Raw genomic sequence first — 19,583 nt, 5'->3', positions numbered from 1 at the left:
GAGGAATACTGTTATCCTCAAGTATAAGTTGAATTAATAATATGTTATTTTCTTTGTAAAGTTGTTTACAATTCTGTTCTGTTTCAATGTTCATGTGTGAAATTAATGTTTCGAAAACTATTCTCATTATTTTATGTATGTACTTATGTCACTATTTTTGTAACACTGATGTATATGTTTATTTCTATTCTTTTGTAAAGCCTGTACTACAAATGTTATCTGTATTATTATGTTTTTAATTATGTATTTTGTACCTTTGTAATTGTATTCTTATGTTATAAAATTGTAATGGTCACCAGTTCATGACATTATTAACTTGTTAGTAACATTTCACTGCACACGTTTCTGTTGGTCATCGTATGTGGACAATATGTGAGAAGTAGGGACTGTTAGTGTTTGCACGTGTGTTTATAATTCAGCAAGGGACTGGATAACAGCATTGTTGGTTCTAAGGACAATTCCAAAAACGTTGTGAGTGCACAAGTGGTGGATTATGGACTTGCTATATTCTCCGCAAGACTCTTCAGTGGTGATTGTGCACCAGCACAGTCACAACAGATGGCTGCTGGCCATCTCTTCAAGGACTACAGTGGGTCTACATCTTTGATGATCCACCAATACCATTATCTCTTCAAGGACTACAGTGGGTCTACATCTTTGATGATCCACCAATACCATTATCTCTACAAGGACTACAGTGGGTCTACATCTTTGATGATCCATCAGTACCATTATTTCTACAAGGACTGCAGTGGGTCTGCGCCTCTGGTGGCCCACCAATATCGTAATCTCTACCAGGACTACAGTGGGTCTGTTCTGTGATGACCTACCTACCAATACTCTTCAAAATTTCGACTGACTCTGCTGTGGGTTTGCTCTGTTGTGGCCCATTACCTGTCTGCATGTCGAGAGTCAGCACTGTCTTTCCATTGGAAGGACAACACTACTTCTTCAAGACTGCATGGAAATCCACTACTTCTGTGTGCATTGTCTTTTACTGCTCAGACTTTGAGAAAAGAAACGGCAATTTCACTGTGATGAACAATGTGGACTGTCTTTATGGACTGTGAGAAATTTTTAGCTTTTGACCAACATTGTATCAATAAGTGTGTGCATTTGATTTCTTTGTTATTGTAATTATGAAAAGAAAATTTTTGTCAAATCTGTATTGGCCAGTGCCCAACACCATTTGTAAAAATTTTTTGTGGGAAGCATGGGGGCTATGTAAGTAGGCTGTTTATGTTTTCTCAGGCTGTTTATGTTTTCTCTATGTAAGTAGGCTGTTTATGTTTTCGCTATGTAAGTAGGCTGTTTATGTTTTGTTTTTGGCAACGTTACGTAGCGCTCAATATGAAAATCACTGGCTGTGCTGTGTGCAGTCTGTGGCTAGTTTGCATTGTTGTCTGCCATTGTAGTGTTGGGCAGCGGCAGCTGGGCTGTTAACAGCGCGTAGCGTTGCGCAGTTGGAGGTGAGCCGCCAGCAGTGGTGGATGTGGGGAGAGAGATGGCGGAGTTTTGTAATTTTTCATGAACTGATATATTTATATATGATGATATCATGGTAAATACATTGTTTGTTCTCTACTAATATCTTTCATTTGCTAACTATCCCTATCAGTAGTTAGTGCCTTTAGTAGTTTGAATCTTTTATTTAGCTGGGAGTAGTGGCGCTTGCTGTATTGCAGTAGTGGGAGAAACGAAGATTATTGTGAGGTAAGTGATTTGTGAAAGGTATAGTTTAATGTTTGTCAGGGCCATTCTTTAGTAGGGAGTTTTGAAAGTCAGATTGTGTTGCGCTAAAAATATTGTGTGTCAGGTTAAGCACAGTCCTGTAGAATTGTTCAAAGGGGACGTTTCAAGGTAGCTCAGCGTAAGGTGACTGGGGAGAAGGATGTATGTCTGACAGGGCGGAAAAGTAATCGATCTAAGGTTATTGCCCATTTTTAAGTGCTGAACGTTCTAGTCTTAGGAGTGTGTGTGTGTTTATGTTCTCTCTCTCTCTCTCTCTCTCTCTCTCTCTCTCACTCTCTCCTACCGGAACCTTCAATGCACCGATCGTGGACTCTAGAACAATACTTTACACATGATAGATCGGATGATTTGCTTAAAAATCTATCGAACTACGTTGTGTAGGACTAAGAAAGCTCTATTCAGTCAAGAGAGGTGGAGTGTAGCTGTGTTCGTCTGCTCGGTTGAGGAATAACTGGGTAGTGATGTTGCGGAGTAGATAGGTCAATGCCGAGGTGAGGATGGTCTTTTAACGTAAGAGGATTGGATAGCTCTGTGACCGCCATACGCAGAGAGATTGATCGAGTACTATGCCCGAGGTCTTAGAAATATGTATAGCGTTGTCTGGTATAATTTGATCGTATTTATGTGTACGAGAATTAAGTGTGAATGGACGTGTTGAGCAGTCATCTATGAATGATCGCAATGATACTGGCTAAGTAGAGGATGTATGGTTTAGCTATGATACTGAAATTAAGAAAACAAGCTGTCACATGATTGGTCAGTGTTGGACTTACTGTAAAATTTTTCGCGATATCAGCTGTGATCGATAATATTACAGTAGATCCGTCGTGTCTTATCCATCGCATCTGTGCATTGGGTACGACATAATGATTGACTGACAATGCTTGCTTGAGTTGGGGGAGAAATTTTGGTTGATGGACCGCTACTTCCAGGGTTGCTAGCACCGAAAACGGTGATCTTGTACTTGAGTACAAAAATGACCAATCACTAGAAATTGAATTCAGAGTTATAAACTATTCGGTCACTGTGACATATGAGTTTAAATTTAGAGGTGGTCAATCACTTTCGAGGGAAGTGGCTACAACGCCAGCAGGCTCTTCTGTTTTCCTTGTGTTGTGGGTGTCCTTTATTTAAAATCATTCAATGTTATGCTATCGACTGTAAGAATATGATTTATAAGGTGTAAGGTATAGTTTCCTGTGAGAGACCATGCATCAGTCCATGTTAATGTCTGTTTAGAATCAGATAATGACTTCGAAGTCGCGGCAGAAAGACGAAATGCTCGGCAGTGTGCAAAAGCGTGTTAGAAAACACTGTTTGAACAAGGGCCAGAGACAGCTTCTCATTTGCTTAGAGTATGGGTGATCAAACTTTAAAGGGCTCTCTGCGTTGTGTGTATATTTAATATGATCTTGTTCATTTAGGAATTTGTAGTATGAGGTGTTGGATTTGGTGAGATGTTAGGAATTCTTGGATGGTTGCACTCTGAGTTATTCGGGGGGATTATTGTGAATTCCGTTTGTCCGCACTGGAGGTGGATCGCATTGGCTTCTTTGTGACTTTTTCACTGTTTGATGGTAGAGGATAAAGATGATAGGGTGTTGAGGATCTGTTGTACTCGTACCTAGTTTGAGGTGTACAATACTGCCCGCATTTCCGGCGAATGGTGAAAACAAGGTCCTGTTGTAGTAACTGAGATCGTCTGCTGATATTGTGTACTGCATTATTTAAGAACTGTTTGCTATTGTGTTGTGAAATTAGGAGTTGTTTACGTGTTTGTGGCCTGTGTCAGATGACCACAGTCGGATCAGTGCGGGTGTTTTGTGACAAATATACTCCACAACTAAATAAAAGTGCTCCAAATAAATAGAGTGAAGCAATTCCTTATTTCCCCGAGCAGCACAGCGCAATCTGAGCTGTTTTTGAGCAATAACGGCAATCTGGTCAGAATGTGAGTGAGTAGACAAATAACTGGACAAATTTATCTGTAGAGGTGTTACAGGTCTGGAATGGAATGAATATCTTGAAGGGTGTGGTTGTGTTGCCAGGTGTAGTGCACTGCTGGAGTTCAGAACCTGGCTTATGTCAGCCTTGCATATCGAAACCCATGAGAAGTAAAAGTTTGAAACATATATGTAGCAAATAAATAAAGTACACTCGTTCTTCCTTCCATCGGACTATACACTGAAATTATTTGCGAAAATTAGACTGGCCATTTGGAGGTAAATGTTTTGCATTATTTAAGAGCTATTCGCATTTCTGAAGGGTGTGCTATGAGTTATTTTTAACTGTTTACAATTAGCAAGCATGTGTCTAGAACATTATAAATGAATTATGTAGGAGTGTTTTGCAGGTCTGTATGCTGTGGGACATGTGGGAGTGATATATATACTCCTTTCCTAAATAAAGTAAATTCGTTCCTCGGTCTGTGGACCTAGTGCAGGGTGAGTCCGTTTACCAGAAACGTGTAGGGAGAGGTTGAGTGCTGGTGGCTTAGTTTGAAACAATTTTCTTAGATTGGTGGTGGAAGCACAATTGAGCTTAGTTTACTGGCAGATTTCAAACTTGGTGCTGGTTCCTAGGACGAGGAGGAGGTGGTGTTCTGGTCCTCGAAATATGGAGTTGAACATGTTTGCATTCTTATATGAAATTGTAAATTCAATTATTTAATATAGCGGGGTGGTGAGAGTGAAGTAACCAGCGTTCCCGCGATGAGCAAACACGCATGGTGGATTCCACTGTCAGTCACACTCTGGCGCCATACGTATCCTTTATACGGCACACGGTCGACAGGAAACATCGTATCCGGTGTTAAGTGCTCGCGGGCGAGGCCGACCGTTTGTTGCGGGACAATCAGGCGCCTCTCGCCTACGTGGCGCGCTAATCGGGGGGGGGGGGGGGGGGGGCGCTTGACGTCAACGGGCCAGGGAGTGGGCCCAGCCAGCCGCGCGTACGTCAGCTGCGCTCTGGGGTTTCGCAGTGTGAACTTGGAGAAGTCGGTTGGGACACATCTGCATGACCGTAATGTCTGAAATAAAGAGTCATTTTCCAGGTATTTACAGAAGGCTATGTCCGTCGCGTGTATGGAGGGTGTGTGACGTGAGCGGGGCGGCAACGCAGCGACTGTACAGTTATTACGAGCGTACGAGGGTGAGTCAATTAGCGGGAATTCTAGTGCGGTCCAAAACTGCTGTTATATAGTCATGGCGGATTCCACTGTCGAGCAAACTTTGCCGCCAAAAGTGTCGCACTGCATTCTCGTTCGCACAGGGACACGTGGCGAATGGCTGTGTGAGGTCGGCATCGACAGGTTTGAATGTGGCGCCGAAAGTGTTGCAGGGATATGGCCGACCGTTGTGTGATTCAGCTCAGAGGGAGACAATTTTGGCGGGAAACGTGTGGATTCGACGAATACACGTTGTGAGCGGACAAGGGGCCGCTGTGACGTCAAACTCGACAAGTTCCAGAGTGTCCAGCGAAAACATATTTACGACGTGGGAGCGATCGCTGGACTCGCCCCCCGCCGTATGTGACAGGCGTGGCCAGTGTCTCCACGCACTGGCCAGGGTGTGGTGAGGATTTGAACTAATTCAGTTGCAGCGCGGACGTCATGGTGACTGCACTGCGATATCAAAGATGTGTGTGCTGACTATGTTGGAGAACAAGTGATGACCGTACTGCTTGAAATAAAGTCTTCAGTCCCTTCCCCCCTGCAAAATCAAAGGACGTGAATTACGTTACTATAAGTGCAGTTTATTATTTGACGCGATTATGATAGGCTACCAGCGAAAAAAGATAAGTGACGGAGGAAGCTCATACATGTGATCAATTATGGTGTTTGGGATTTGAACTTGTGATAGATTTTTGTTATGGATGTAAGGAGGATGGGTTTCTCACCGAGAAAATCGGACATCTTGAATAAATAATAAATGATAGTAATACATAGAAGTATAGTATTCGAGAGAATATCGTGTTGGAATTTGAATTTGGCGCAATTTTCTAATGGAGGTAGGCCGATAATAATAAATGATAATGAAGGATAGTAAATGTTAATAAATGATAATGAATAATAATAAACAAACGTAAGGTTTTGCAGCCATTATCATGTAGGAATTTGAATTTGGAGGGAATTTCCTAGTGGAGGCAGGTCAATAATAATAAATATTAATAAATGATAATAAATAATAATAAATGATAATGAATGATAATGAATGTTAATAAATGATAGGGAATGTTAATGAATAACAATCAATAATAATAATAAAGACAAGTTCGGGCTTTGCATGCATTATCCTGTTGGAATTCAAACTTCCCGCCATTTTTTTTCTTCTGGAGGTTTAGGTTAGTGGACGTAGCACAATTGGACTATTTTCCCGCCAAAATTCAAATTTCCCGCCATTTTTTCTTGAGGTTAGGTTAGTGGAGGCAGCACAATTGGACTATTCTCCCGCCAAAAGCCGCCATCTTGGATGACGTCATCGCCGCCATATTGAATAAATTTAGCAACAATGCAACGTGCGCTGGCACATACTTAGTCCCCCTAGTAACGGTGATGTTTCTACCACATTTCCTTGGAGTACTCCAAAAATTACCCATACCTGTGTCGATTTTGTTCCGTTAAGAGTGACGCGTTGAGTTCTATCTGTAAGGAAGTCTTGCATCCAGTCGCAAATCTGGTCAGATACTCGATAAACTCGTACTTTTTTCACTAATCGGGAGTGCGGGGCGGTGTCAAGTGCCTTCTTGAAGTCAAGGAAGACGCCATCAATCTGAGTGCTGTTGTGCACAGCGCTATGGATGTTGTGGACGAACAGAGCGAGCTTGTTTGGCGAGACCTCTGTCTGCGAAATGCATTTTGATTTTTATAGAGGGGATTTTAAGTTTTCAAAAAATTATAACAGGTGATCATAAAACAGGTTCCTCAATTCTACAAAAGATTGACGTCAACGATGTAGACCTATAATTATGTGCATCGATCCTACGATTCTTCCTCTAGTATCCTTCGTTGCTCCAGCGGTATATGATAAAGTGCTGCTAGGAAGTTTTCTCGAATAATATTCGTAGAATCTTACAGGGATCTCATCTGGTTCTGGTGCCTTCCCATTACTATACGATTGTAGCGGATTTCCTATTCCGCTCTCTGTTATCTCAATATCTGTCATTTCGACGTTCGTAGGACGATTGAAAGTAGAGACCATATTATGATCTTCCACAGTTAAACGATTTCGGCCTCCTCTATGTCATATTCCGTTTCAGTGCAAGTATCATCACTGAGTGAACGAATGGAGGATTAAAACCACTTTCTGATTTTACGTAAGACCAAAACCTTCTTACTCAGATCTGCCTGTGTGTTTGTGTGTATGTGTGTGTGTGTGTGTGTGTGTGTGTGTGTGTGTGTGTGTGTGTGTGTGTGTGTGTTTGTGTGTATTTGTAGGGAGTTGTAAAAGCTTTCTTAGTCTACTTCTCTTTTTTATTACAACTCGTCTCATGAAATTTTAGTACAGCAGCGAAAAAATCTTGCGATCGTGCGTCCGAACCAACACATTACAATGATCCTCCACATCGTTTCTTTGACATTTGGCTTTCAAATAATACGTTGTCCACTTTGTTTCAGCTGGTTTCGTGAGCTTCTAACACAGATGCAGCTGCCTCCACTTTGAGGCGGCCCCTCCCGCCTGCCGCGGTGCCGCCCACGCAGGCAGCGGCGCACCTTGTTTATTGATTGCCGCCGGCGCCGACCGGTGGCCTGTTCCAATTATTTGTCTGCGGGCGGGCAGGCCACTGAGTTATTGGGGCGCCACGCACCAGGGCGACGGCAATACGTCTGGGGGCGGACGCGCCGGCAGGCTAACAGGTAGCGAGTCCGGGGCGCGGCCCCATCCCTCAATGTGGCCGAACGGCTTCCCCTAACAAGATCCGGAGCCGGCCGGTATACGTCACCACGCTCGGGCGAATAAGCAACGCACCACTGTGGACTTGTATGTACCATGCGAGAACTCTGGCACGGTCCAGTTTTAGAGATCACAGTGCTGCAAGCGCTAGGAGGGCAATATAAAAAATTGTCTGCCTGGGAGCGAAGGGGTATTTTTATCCAACACTTGCATACACATCTGGACGTAGTTCGCTGTCAGATGTACATTTTGCGTCCATCCCCTAGGTAGATTCCAGCGCTGAAATGCGGTTGTGTAAGAAACCCATCTATGGCTGCCATAGGCTAGTCATCGGACCCCAAACATTTTCAGCCACAATATTCAGTAGATGTGTGAACTGCTAAAATTCTAAGACATATCTGATGATGAGGGAAGAAGTACCATCAATTCGTGCTTCGCTTTCCTCAATTTTCCGATGGGTGAAGTTCCTTTGTTGTACGTGCTCTGCCTTTTTGAAAGATTAGCTGTAGTCCAAAGCTGCGTAGTAGAAGGTAAAAGAGAGCCAATGTACACCGTTGATTCTTCTGAGTATTCTTCAGTTCGAGTAATATCAGCCGCTGTATCACCAGTAGGCAGTGAGGAAAGCAGAATTTATGTATGCTGAATCATATGCGAAAGGCACTTCCAAAAATTAAAGAAAATTACGTATAGGAGTTTAAGAAACATCTCAGTTCAGAATGAATTTTCAATCTGCAGCGGACTGTCCGCTGATATGGAACTCCCCGGCACATTAAAACTGGGCAAAGGCTCGAACTCCGGACCTCGGCCTTCCGCAGGCAAATGCTCTGTTGACTAAGTCCCCAAGCACTGCTAACAAATCGTCCTATCAGCTGTACTTCCGCCAGTACCTCTTCTCGTACTTTCCACACTTCACAGAAGTCCTCCTGCGAACCTTACAAGATTATCACTCCTGGAAGAAAGGGTATTTCGGAGTCAGGGCGGAACTAAAGCTGTGAGGAGTGATCGTGATTCGTGCTTCGTTAGCTCAATCGGTAGAGCACTAGCCCATGGAAGGCAAAGGCCTCGATTTCGAGACTCGGTCCGGCACACAGTTTTAATCTGTCACGAAGTTTCAGCACCTCATTTGTTTCGTGCTCTACGTTTTAGCCTGTGAGACAGCTTAAATAATCTGACTGCGAAAAACAAGATTCAGAACAAGGTGCTCAATACCAATTTGACAGAAACACATAGCCATGTTATTCAGTATATTACCAGCGACCGCCTTCAGCTTCATACGGGTAGCGCTAAGCGTCTACAACTGGACGACTCAACTATGTTAGTGGTAATTTTCTATGGGGATCGCTGCCTAGAGCTACGATATACACACATCAAAAAAGTTTTGCATCACCCCGGTTCCCAGAACTCCTGAAGTTAGACGTTGACTGTGGATACAGCATCACAGACAGAGTCCCTTTAACTCTTCAGAGATATCACTAAACCCGCCCAAAGATGTAAACAATCATGCATGAGCAGCGCCTATTTGACGGAGGTGGTCCGACAGCCGATCAGTTCCAGACATTCCACCAGGAAGGAGGTACACAGCTCGTGTTGTCTGTCTAACTAAGCTGTTTAGGATTTATATTGGTAATGCCATGTAGTGCTGTGTATGAAAATCTCTGGCTGCGCTGTATGCAGTCAGTGGCTGGTTGGCATTGTTGGAATAGTCGCTATTGTAGTGTTGGGCAGCTGGATGTGAACAGCGAGTAGCGTTAGGCAGTTGGAGGTGAACCGCCAGCAGTGGTGGACGTGGGAGAGAGATGGCAGAGTTTTGAGCGAACGATCTGGACGTGTGTCTGTCAGTAAAAGGAAATTTGTTTAATTGGTTGTCACAAAATTATATATAAAATGACTTTTGAACGCTATTAAGGTAAATACATTGTTTGTTTTCTATCAAAATCTTTCAATTGCTACCTAAGCCTATTAGTAGTTAGTGCCTTCAGTAGTTAGAATCTTTTATTTAGCTGGCAGTATTGGCGCTCGCTGTGTTGCAATAGTTCGAGTAACGAAGATCTTTGTGAGGTAATTGATTCGTGAAAGGTATAGGTATAGGTTTTTGTTAGTCAGGGCCATTCATTAGTAGGGATTATTGAAAGTCAGATTGCGTTGCGCTAAAAATATTGTGTCAGTTTAGTGTTGATCAGAATAAGTAAAGAGAATAATGTCTGAGTACGTTCAGTTTTGCTCAGCTGTTTGAAAAGCAAATAACGTAAGAGGTTTATCAGCACAGTCATTCATAAATTTTTCTAAGGGTTGCAACAATATAGCAGCATATTGGCGAGGCATTCGTCTTCATGGACGACAATTCGCGCCTCCATCGCGCACATCTTGTGAATGACTTCCTTCAGGATAACGACATCGCTCGACTAGAGTGGCCAGCATGGTCTCCAGACATGAACCTTATCGAAAATTCGTGGGGTAGATTGAAAAAGGCTGCTTATGGACGACGTGCCCACCAACCAATCTGAGGGATCCATGGCGAATCGACGTTAGAAGTAGGACAATCTGGACCAACAGTGCCTTGATGAACTTGTGGATAGTATGCCACGATGAATACAGGCATGCATCAATGCAAGAGGACGTGCTACTGTGTATTAGAGGTACTGGTGTGTACAGCACTTCTGGAGGTTTCTCTGTGTGTTGGTACAACATGCAATGTGTGGTTTTCATGAGCAGTGAAAAGGGCGGAAATTGTGTTTATGTTGATTTCTTTATCAACTTTTTGTACAGGTTCCGGAACTCTCGGAACCGAGGTGATGCATAATTTGTTTGATGTGTGTAAATCCAGAGACGTTTGTTAACTAAATATTTACATCCGATTGTAGTATAATTTAAATGATATAAACAATAGAAACCAGGGAAGTTCTCAGGAGGCAGGACTTAATTGACAAAAGCCTTGATAGTTCAAATGGTTCAAATGGCTCTGAGCACTATGGGACTTCTGTGGTCATTAGTCCCCTAGAACTTAGAACTACTTAAACCTAACTAACCTAAGGACATCACACACATCCATGCCCGAGGCAGGATTCGAACCTGCGACCGTAGCAGTCCCGCGGTTCCGGACTGCGCACCTAGAACCACGAGACCACCGCGGCCGGCTTGATAGTTCACCCAGCTTGCAAGAAGAATTGTGAAGTCGTACAGACAGCCCTTCCTCTATGTATTAGTAAAATCTCTATCAAAATTCCTGCTCTAGATCCTGAGATTAGCCTTCACGAAGAGATAGCAAAACGAAGAGGAAAACTTTAATTTATAATGTATAGTGCTTTGTAGGCTACATAATATGACCCTCTTTGCTGCTGCTCTATGCAAAATACTTTCTCGGTAGATGGGTACTGTTTGTAATTAATTCTACTCCAAATTTAATTTTTATAGATCTATATGATTTACTCTGAGTGTCCAATTGCAAAAACACTAAGACGATGTGCTTCCGCACATAAACGTGAATACCGTTTTCAACCCGTTAGGGGTTGAATTTCTAAAATTCCTTTGTGGGTACCTAAGTCACATAGACAATGTTGGCTCACACATTCATCTCTTTAGGACCTGGGATGGTAATATTTCAGTTTCTTCTTATGTTAGACATTTTTCTTTTCTTCCCACGATCCTTCTGTCATGTTTTTCCTCTAACATGGTCCAGATGAGTAGCGTAGCAAAGGACAATATGGCCGACCTGCAGTTTTAGCCCATCCCGCCCTCTCCCCTCACCCTCCTCATCTCTTCTAGGCCTTAGTTGTGAGTGGTAGGATAATCAACATTGGCTGAAGCATATAAGGACAGCCTGAGTGGTTGCCAGATTTCCTGTGATTATTTAGAGCCCTTATCACTACAGTTCATGGCCAGTTACGGCTGTCAGATGTTTTTCTATGATAGCACTTGCAGGGAAAAAACTGTGTACCTCAGTGGATCAAAAATGCGAGTGTAGACCAGAAAGTAATTTACCGCATTTTTTTCTGAGCCGAAAACAACGCTACATGTGCGAAATGTTACGTATGTATTATTTGAAGTCTCTTGAGCGATAGCGCCAAGTTTCCGTCACTTCCGAAGATAGCGAAGCTGCAGGTAATTTCAAAATGGCGTCTCTGTATGTTGTGCGTTACATGCAACGTGCCGTCATTGAATTTGTCACTGCAGAGAAAGAACCTGTGGGGAATATTCACAAACGCTTGTGCAAAGTACAAGGAACGTCTGCTGTCGACGGAAGTAGAGTTAGTCGCTGGGCACAGAAGACGAGGCCATCAGAAGGCGGTTCGGCGGAGACACATGATTTGCACCGGTCGTGGAGACCTTCCACGGCTATCACACCTGACCTAGCCTCTTCAGACTTCCACGTGTTTCGGCCATTAAAAAATTACATTCGTGGAAGACATTTTGAGGATGCTGAGGAGGTGATTCACACAGTGAAGCACTGAAAAATTGGAAATTTGTCGTAAGTTCATATGGAACTAAACTACTGAAATCATCGGTCCCTAGGCTTACACATTGCTTAATCTAACTTAAACTAACTTACGCTAGCCGGCCGCGGTGGTCTAGCGGTTCTGGCGCTGCAGTCCGGAACCGCGGGACTGCTACGGTCGCAGGTTCGAATCCTGCCTCGGGCATGGGTGTGTGTGATGTCTTTAGGTTAGTTAGGTTTAAGTAGTTCTAAGTTCTAGGGGACTTATGACCTAAGATGTTGAGTCCCATAGTGCTCAGAGCCATTTGACCCTAACTTACGCTAACGGCAACACACACACCTATCCCCGACGGAATATTCGACCCTCCGAAGGGGGAGGAGCCGCGCGAACTGTGGTAAGGCGCCTTAGACCACGCGGCTACCCCGCGCGGCATGTGAAGCTCTGGTTCCGCCACCAGGACAAGGACTGGACCCGACAGAGCATACACGCACTTGTTTCGCGAGGAAGACCATAGAACCGGATGAAGATTATGTGGAAAAATGGGGTGCGCAGATAAAACACCATTCTTTCGTGTGTGTAATTCTCATTATGTTCAATAAATAATTGTTGAAAGAAAAAGAATGCGATGCGTTAATTTCTGGGTAAGCCTCGTACGTTTTCGTCTAATACGAGCCAACTAAATGTAGAACACATATAATTGTCATAAAAATTTTTCTCTTGTGGAGATTTTTCTAATAACTAAGACTGGTAGAGAATAAACATATAATTGTACAACTAACTGTACAAATGTGCTTTATCAAAATATTTAACATCCGTAGCCAGTCGCCTGTGATAAGTATTATTAATTGGTATAAATACACTACTGGCCATTAAAATTGCTACACCAAGAAGAAATGCAGATGATAAACGGGTATTCGTTGGAAAAATATATTATACTATAACTGACATGTGATAACATTTTCACGCAATTTTGGTGCTTAGATCCTGAGAAATCAGTACCCAGAACAACCACCTCTGGCCGTAATAACGGCCTTGATACGCCTGGGCATTGAGTCAAACAGAGCTTGGATGGCGTGTACAGGTACAGCTGCCCATGCAGCTTCAACACCATAGCACAGTTCATCAAGAGTAGTGACTGGCGTATTGTGACGAGCCTGTTGCTCGGCCACCATTGACCAGACGTTTTCAATTGGTGAGAGATATGGAGAATGTGCTGGCCAGGGCAACAGTAGACCATTTTCTGTAACAAGAAAGGCCCGTACGGGACCTGCAACATGCGCTCGTGCATTAACTTGCTGAAATGTAGTGTTTCGCAGGGATCGAATGATGGGTAGAGCCACGGGTTGTAACACATCTGAAATGTAACGTCCACTGTTCAAAGTACCGTCGGTGCGAACAAGAGGTGACCGAGACGTGTAACCAATGGCACCCCATACAACCACTTCGGGTGATACGGCAGTATGGCGACGACGAATACACTGTTCCAATGTGCGTTCACCACGATGTCGTCAAACACGGATGCCACCATCATGATGCTGTAAACAGAACCTGGATTCATCTGAAAAAATGATGTTTTGCCATTCATGCACCCAGGTTCATCTTTGAGTACACCATCGCAGGCCCTCCTGTCTGTGATACAGCGTCAAAGGTAACCGCAGCCATGGTTTCCGAACTGATAGTCCATGCTGCTGCAAATGTCGTCGAACTCTTCGTTCAGATGGTTGTTGTCTAGCAAACGTCCCCATCTGTTGATTCAGGGATCGAGACGTGACTGCACGATCCGTTGCAGCCATGCAGATAAGATACCTGTCATCTCGACTGCTAGTGATACGAGGCCTTTGGGATTCAGCGTGGCGTTCCGTATTACCCTCTTGAACCCACCGATTCCATATTCTGCTAACAGTCATTGGATGTCGACCAACGCGAGCAGCACTGTCGCGATACGATAAACCGCAATCGCGATAGGCTACAATCCGACCTTTATCAAAGTCGGAAACATGATAGTACGCATTTCTGCTCCTTACACGAGGCATGACAACAACGTTTCACCAGGCAACGCCTGTCAACTGCTGTTTGTGTATGAGAAATCGGTTGGAAACTTTCCTCATGTCAGCACGCTGTAGGTGTCGCCACCGGCGCCAACCTTGTGTGAATGCTCTGAAAAACTTCGTATCACAGCATCTTCTTCCTGTCGGTTATATTTCGCGTCTGTAGCAGGTCATCTTCGTGGTGTAGCAATTTTAATGGATAGTAGTGTATGGCGCAATATGGGCGACACAATCAACAAATGCCTGTCCAAGAAAAGCCCACCAATATAACATCACAGTGGGCATAAAACCCCCTCTAAAAACGGTGTGAAATTCAAAAAATCCGAGGCAGTTTTCTTGTTGAAACAGTTGCTGGCAATAAGAAGTATTCAACGTTGTTAATAATGCAGCAGAAACTTTTATAGAAACACAGGAGACTGTTCTTGGACCAGGCAATACTATCCCGACTGGATGTGTGCTTCATTTGACGTTTTAAACCATTAAGTGAATATCAGTTATATTGCACCTCTGAATCAGCAGAGAAAGATGTTGGGATAGCACCCTGCACTGATAGGAGTGCGCGCCGTACCAGCTGCGCTGTGCCTCGTCAAGTGGCCAGTTGTTCCTGCCACATGGGGCAGCGTGCAGCTATCAGCGCCTCACCAAATGTGTGGACATTCAATTCATTGTTCCACGCGTTGATATTTCTCTCTAAGCACCTATTCTTAATATGCACGCTGACAACAGTGACAATGCATCTCAGGCACTGCTGCAGCCGACTCATTGTTGCCTACTGTCCTGAAGCTTTGTAACATCGTACATACTCAGTCACTCACCTATGAACCATCATACATCATGTCATTCTTCGTGCTTGCCTGTCCTGAAGCACTGGGGCTCTGGAACTTCTTTTCTTTTCTTTTTCTTGTGTCGTCTTCTGACTGGTTTGATGCGGCCCACCACCAATTCCTTTCCTGTGGAAAACTCTGCAGCACAGAGTAGCAGTTGCAATATATGTTCTCAATTGTTTGCTGCCGATACTTCAGTCTCTGTCCTCCTCTACAGTTCTAAAGCTTTACACTACCTCCTGGAACGATGGAAGCTATTCCGTGATTTCTTAACAGGTGTCCTACCAACCTGTCACTTCTTCATGTCAGTGTTTTCCACCTATACCGTTCCTCACCTATTCTCTGGAGAATCTCATTATTCCTTACCTCATCAGTCCACGTAACTTTCAACATTCTTCGGAAACATCACATTTCAGATGTTTCGATTCTCTTCTGTTTCGGTTTTTCCACAGTCCTTGTTTCACTAGCATACAATAATGTGCTCCAAATGTACAGTTTTTCCTCAAATTAAGGCCCGTGTTTGATACTGGTAGACATCTCTTGGCCAGCAACCACATTTCTGCCGGTGCTAGTCTACTTTTCATGTCCTCCTTGCTCCGTCCATCATGGGTTATTTCCATGCCTTTTCCATGCCTACGTAGCAGAATTCTTTAACTTCATCTGCTTCATGATCACCAATCCTGATGCTAAGTTTCTCGCTGTTCTCATTTCCACTATTTCTCATTACTTTCGTCAGTCTTCGATTTACTCTCGCAATCCATATTCTGGACTCATCATATTGTTCATTCCTTTCAGCAGATACGGTTATTCTTCTTCACTTTCTCTGACGATAGCTATGTCATCTTGAAATCTTTTCATTGATATCTTTTCATCTGAATTTTAATTCCACTCACGAACCTTTATTTTATTTCCGTCATCATATCTTCGACGTACAGGTTGAAGACCTGAGAACCGAAGGCTACAGCCGTGCCTTGTACCCTTTTGAATCCGAGCACATCGATCTTGTTCTCCCACTCTTGATGTTCTTTCTTGCCTCTTATACTTATAGTATTGTTCATTACCGTTATTTCCCTGTAGCTTACCCCTCTTTTTCTCAGGATTTTGGACATCTTTCACCATTTTAAACTGTCTAACGCTTTGTCCAGATAGGCAAATCCTGTGAAGGTGTCTTGATTTTTCTTTAGTCTTGCTTCCATTATCAATAGCAACGTCAGAACTACCTCTATGGTGCTTTTACATTTCCTAAAGCCCAACTGATGTAACACATTCTCAATTTTCTTTTCTGGTATTCTGCATATTATTCTTATCAGAAAATTAGATTCATGATTTGTTAAGCTGATTGTGCGATAATTCTCGCACTCGTCGGATTTTGCAATCTTCGGAATTGTGAGGATGATGTTTTCTTGAAAGTCTGAAGGTATATCGCCAGACTCATATTTTCTACACACAAACGCGAATAGTCGTTTCGCTGTCATTTCCCGCAATGATTTTAGAAATTCTGAGGGTATTGTCCACCTGTTCTGCCTTATACGATCTTAAGTCTTCCAAAGTTCCTTTAAATTCTGGTTCTTGTACTAGATCCCTATATCAATTCCTGTTTCTCCTTCCACCTCTTTTCACCTATCTCCTCTGCATTTGACTGTGGAATTAACGTTGCACTCTTAATACCATCAACCTTGCTCTTAAATTCACAGAGAGATCTTTTGAGCTTCTATATTCTAAGTCAGTCCTTCTGACAGTCACTTCGTTATTGATTTCTCCTCATTTTTCCTGCGGCCGTTTCGCCTTACTTTCCTCTTTATTTCATTTATAAGTGACTTGTATTTCTATATTTGTGAATTTCCCTGATCATTTTTGTGCTTCCTTTCTTCGTCGATCAACTGAAGTACTTCTTCTGTTCCCCATGGTTTGCATCTATGTTTTTGTTTCCAATGTCTGTCATTGCTCTTTATAGAGATTTTCATACGTTTCGAACTGAACTATCTACTGAGCTATTTGTTGCCGCAGTATCTACAGCCGCAGGCAACTTCAGGCGTATTAATTCTTCGTTCCTTAGCACTTCTATGTCGTATTTCTGTATTATTAATTCTTTCTGATTACACTGTTAAATTTCAGGCTACTCTTTATCACTACCAAATTGTGATCTGAGTCTATATTTGCTCTGGTAAAGCTATACCATCCAGTATCTGATTTCGAAGTTTCTGTCCGCCAGATTGAGATCTTTCCGTATCTCCCGACCTTTTCCAAGTATATATTGTCCTCTTGTGATTCTTGCACAGAGTATTCGCTATTCGTCATCGTGGTCTTCAGTGCTGAGACTGGTTTGATGCAGCTCTCCATGCTACTCTAGCCCGTGCGAGCTTCTTCATCTCCCAGTACCTACTGCTATTAATAACTGATATTTATTGCATTACTCAATTAGTCCCTCTCTTCTGTCATTCCTAGTGCCAAGTGCATATCCTCACGTAATCGCTTTTTCCACTCCTCAGTACAACTGCATTCCAGTCCCCCACGACTAGCACATTTTCATCTCCCTTTACGTACTGCATTACCTGTTCAATATCCTCATATATTTTCTCTATCTCTTCAGCTTCATCTTCCGATGTCGGCACGTATACGTGGACTATTGTTGTCGGTGTCGGTTTGCTTTCGATTCGGTTGAGAACAACCTTATCACTGAACTGATCATAGTAATTCACATTGTGCCTTTCGTTTGTTGACATTACCCTATACTCGTCTGACCAGAAATCCTTGCTGCTTTCCAGTTTTCACTTACCAAGACTATATCTGAACTGGGCCACAGAAATTTAATTTTCTTTTAAGATTTTCTATCTTCCCTGACATGCCTCGCCCCAACTCTTACAATGCTATCCTTTCCTCGGTTAGTCAATCTTTCTCTCTTGGTCATCCCTACCCATCCCCCCTTGGCAGTCTCCTTCCGAGATCCTAACGAGTGAATAGCCAGGAATTTTCATCAATGGAGAGATCGTCAAGATACTTTTTCCATTACAGGCCACATGTCCTGCGGATACACATTATACGTCTTTCATGCCGTGTTTTCCATTGCCTTTTGTATCGTCATGTCGTTGATCATTGCTGATTCGTCCGCCTTTAAGGGCAGCTTCCCATCCCAATAGCAAGAGAGTGGCCTGGACCTCATTCTGTTCCTTCCCCCTCTATGACAGGCCGTTGGCTGAATGATGGCGGCTTCTTAAGCCGAATTCCTGGGCCGCCATTGTTAATGACTTTTATACAAAAATTTTAGCGGTGGCGCACTTCCAACGCGGAAGTGAGGATGTTTTCAGTACTAATCAAAGACGCTACCGCTCTACCATGGGTACATTTCTTTTCTTCAAACGTCCTTACAATGAGTACATTCACTTTCCGCCACTACACAATTGCAGCTGAGGCATCTGAATAAATGGGCACTATAATGTGACTGTCTACCCTCCAGACAGTGGATGTATTTTCTACTTCATTACCACATTAAGGTATGCTCACACAAGTGTGGTGCGTGTGAAGCAATGTACGTTACAATGCATCTCTCTGCTCTCCAGGCAGTAGGTTCATTCGATACAATAAGGTACCCTCACAAAAGTGTGGTGCACCTGAATAAATAGGCTGTATATTTTATCTATCTAACCTCAATTTTATACGTTAATAGATCATTTCTAAAAGCTGTAAGACTCATGTGTCAATACTGTTCTCCAGATCCTTCTAGACCTTTTCCCTTGTTGGCTGGAAAAATGGAAAAATGTTATCCTACTGCCTAGATGATTAGGATTTGGTTCACATCAAGACAAGGTGACTAAATATTGGCTATACCTACACCATTCGACTTCACTTACCCAATCACCCTATGTCTCGATTACCAATAGGAAATGACTTGGAGTTCGATCCATGAGCAGTTTCTTGCTTCACACTCATTATTGTGACTGGCAAGCTTTTCCATCGATTCTCAGTGGATTACAAAGGCTACTACGACTGCTCGAGTGCTACATACGAATGGATTGGATTCATAATCCTAAATCAGTCTCCGATGCAGTAGTTTGCAAATACCATACATACCGCAACAGCCTTTTCGGGAATGGTTCAGTTTTATTGCATCTTCTTAATGAACAATGCCAACGGCCTTGCCGCAGAGATAAAACCGGTTCCCGTCAGATCACCGAAGTTAAGCGCTGTCACGCTTGTTGGGTGACCATCCGGTCTGCCGAACGCTGTTGGCAAGCGGGGTGCACTCAGCCCTTGTGAGGCAAACTGAGGAGCTACTTGATTGAGAAGTAGCGACTCTGATCTCGTAAACTGACATACGGCCGGGAGAGCGGTGTGCTGACCACATGCCCCTCCATATCCGCATCCAGTGATACCTGTGAGCTGCGGATGACACGGCGGTCAGTCGGTACCGGTGGGACTTCCAAGGCCTGTTCGGACGGAGAGTTAATGAACAAACGTTACTCCTGATGCCACGTCTTTGTAGCTACATGACTCGACATAGATAGAGGACATTGGAATTCGATAGAACTAAGCAGCTAGTACACCAGCACTGTTAGTTGCTCGGGCTTGATAAACTGGTCGAAGATATGACAACCGTTGCCAAGTATGCGTGGATAACCAGGCAGCGCCGGCCATGAA

The sequence above is a fragment of the Schistocerca serialis genome, chromosome 2, assembly GCF_023864345.2.
Source record: "Schistocerca serialis cubense isolate TAMUIC-IGC-003099 chromosome 2, iqSchSeri2.2, whole genome shotgun sequence".
Classification (NCBI taxonomy): Eukaryota; Metazoa; Arthropoda; class Insecta; order Orthoptera; family Acrididae; genus Schistocerca; species Schistocerca serialis.
This window is presented reverse-complemented; position numbering follows the sequence as displayed.